General features: G+C 34.1%; 1 long non-coding RNA gene across 1 annotated transcript; it reads left to right on the top strand.

Annotated features, from left to right (window-relative positions):
- The first annotated feature begins 240 nt into the window (after positions 1–240).
- LOC113303088 lies at positions 241–1,146 on the top strand. Its single transcript, XR_003337298.1, has 2 exons — positions 241–423; positions 506–1,146. It is a non-coding gene; the product is annotated as an uncharacterized LOC113303088 (long non-coding RNA).
- The last annotated feature ends 1,589 nt before the right edge of the window (positions 1,147–2,735 follow it).

The raw sequence follows: 2,735 nt of genomic DNA, 5'->3' as shown, positions 1-2,735 counted from the left end.
TCCCTTGAGTTGGTTTTGACTCTGCTGCTTGAAGTTCCAAATTAGTCTTTGGTTTTGTTAATGAGCATTTAAATATAGAAAATAATATATTGGCAGCAATAATATTCCGACTGGATACTTACTAATGGGATGGACCAAGGTATGATTGTTTATTCTCATTCTTTGTTTGTGGAAGCAATATAGACTGTTTCTCCCCAGATTTAATTCATGGGAACTCCGATATTGTGTTATGAAGGTTGGCATTGTTTGGTGTGATATTGGAATATGTCCAAGGTCTGGATGATGCTTACGATATCTTCCGAATTCATGAAATTGACGAAGGGAATCTATGCCAGATCCCGGTTGGATCACCCGTAAGTTGTATGAAATTGACTGGAAGTGTACTAAGGTTATCAGTTTAGATGCGTTGTTAGTCGCAAAAATGTAAGAAACTTATATTGTGTACCCTTTTTGTAACCCTTTCATTTGTTGTCTCTTTTTAAAGCTAATGCTAAATCGAATGCAGGTGATGAATTGCATGGGGTCAAGTAATGGGTACTCAGCCAGTGAGGGTCATATGTAAAACACTTAAAATGAAGGATGATTCTAAACAGACCGAGAAACTAGACTACACCAAAACAATATCTCACTTTATGTCTCACAATTTTTTTTGTGGTCCCGATGGGCACCGTGGAGGACAGCAAGGGGTCCCATTTTTTGGGTTTGTTGTGCCTAGCGGTTTCCGTGTGGTTTCATTCACACGGTTCACCAAGAATTTTTGTAAAATGAAATGCAGATGGAAATCTACATCAAGGTGTTACTTTCTTGATCATCAATACGAAACTCTGGTCAAAGTAAAGAGTTTTATTGAAATGTAAAATTATTCTTAGAGTTACTGTATAGTTACTGTATATAAAGGATGACAAACCTATCGTATTAAATGGGTTTCACAAGAATCTAACCCAGTTATACACTTTGAGCATGACATGAACCTAGCAGTTGGCACCTCGACAAACGTATCAGATCAGTTTGAAGGGGAGATGATTGGGATATCAACTGTAGTTATACTCTTTGTAAATCCTTGGCTCTTTGTGTATGTGTAATCTTCAAGAAATCTTCTTAGTTTGTTGCCCAATCGTTACAATTTATCCACGGTTAAGGTTTAAATATAACGCCTTGGATATGGTTCTTAAATATTTGCAGTGTTGCATTTGCTATTTTGATTTTCTCCAAATCTAGACAATTTTTTTTGGAGTGCTATATTTTGTGTTAAAAAATAGTCTTATAAGGCGTGCACTTTAAATAGAAAATTAGATGTATCCCAAAACCTCAAACTGAATTTGTTGGAAATTATTTATTTTTTAGATCGATTCTTTACAGAAAACAAAAAAACATTAGTGTTTCCGTTGCTTTTTAAAATAGTATTTTCAAAAATAAAATAATAATGGAGTTGTTAAATAGTATCTTGAAAAGAAAATAGTAAGTCATCTCGACTGAAACAATACCTTCAGCTAAAACGCGGGTTTAGTGATGGGTCAAACCGCACCCAACATATTACTCCTTTTCCTACATGGTGTTTGATATGATTTTAACCGATTTTTCTAAGTGAAATTTCAAACTTCAAACTCTCTGATATCAATCGAATGTTTTGAAATTTCTTTCATTTTTTAAAATAAAAATAATGAAATGTTGTCGGGTGAAAAAAGAAAATTTGACAAAGAAAGTAATTTAAGTTTGCAAAGAGATGATCTATAACGATATGGCTCTGGGAAGGAAACATATTTTCTTGACGGGAGGCTGAAATGCTCTTATGCTCAAAACTTTCACAATGGTTAACGAGTTTTGGCTCACTTAATTATTCATTATGATACATTTTCCTTCACTTTTAATTTTCAAAGGTAGCAATTTTAATTTCCGCCTTCTTCGCTATAACGAAAACCACGCCAATTTAGATTTACAAAAGAAATATGCAGCGACATAAAAATCTGTGGTGTTTATTATTTATATTTAGATAAATCTTAAACTAAATAAGGGTGTAAACCATATTTACCGACATCATCATTAAAAAAAATCTCCTGATTATGATTATATAAGAAATTGTTGATAAAACACCGAATAAGCCAGCAAGCCCACATTTTAACAACGAACAACATTAATGATCCAAAACCCGTCACGGCACGGGTCATATCCTAGTTATTAAAACAATGAAAAAAGAAAACGAAAAAGAGGACTTAATTTTCCTGATCACATGAAAAAAAATATCTGTAACTCTTACATCATATGCCTCCTTTTAACGAATTCTTTGATGTTTGAATATACATTTCCATCCAGATATCAAAACTAGTTAATGTTTTCAAGAATTTGTCTTTTCATCCATAATTTTATATTGAACTCGTAACTATGAAATTGACTCCAAATATACAAACTACTAGTATAAAACTCATTTCCAAAATATCTTCTAATATAAGTTGTTGTCAATTCCATGGATCCATGGATGCCAAAAATCATTAAGACTCTAAGCTTAAGATTGAGCCAGCGTACAAGAGCTGGGTTGGTAGTAGAGCCTCAGCCTCTTGATCACATGAGCATGGGTCCATTCCACCAACACGCACCCATTTGGGTTAATGGCTTCATGTCGGGACTTGGGGCAGTTAGGGTGCGTAATCCACACGGTGCAACCATTTACATTTACGGGAAAACGCAAGTAACGTAAATATTCGCGTTTTTACGGAAACAATCAAACAAAAACAAAACTC

Source organism: Papaver somniferum, chromosome 8 (assembly GCF_003573695.1).
Source record: "Papaver somniferum cultivar HN1 chromosome 8, ASM357369v1, whole genome shotgun sequence".
NCBI lineage: Eukaryota > Viridiplantae > Streptophyta > Magnoliopsida > Ranunculales > Papaveraceae > Papaver > Papaver somniferum.
This window is presented reverse-complemented; position numbering and strand designations above follow the sequence as displayed.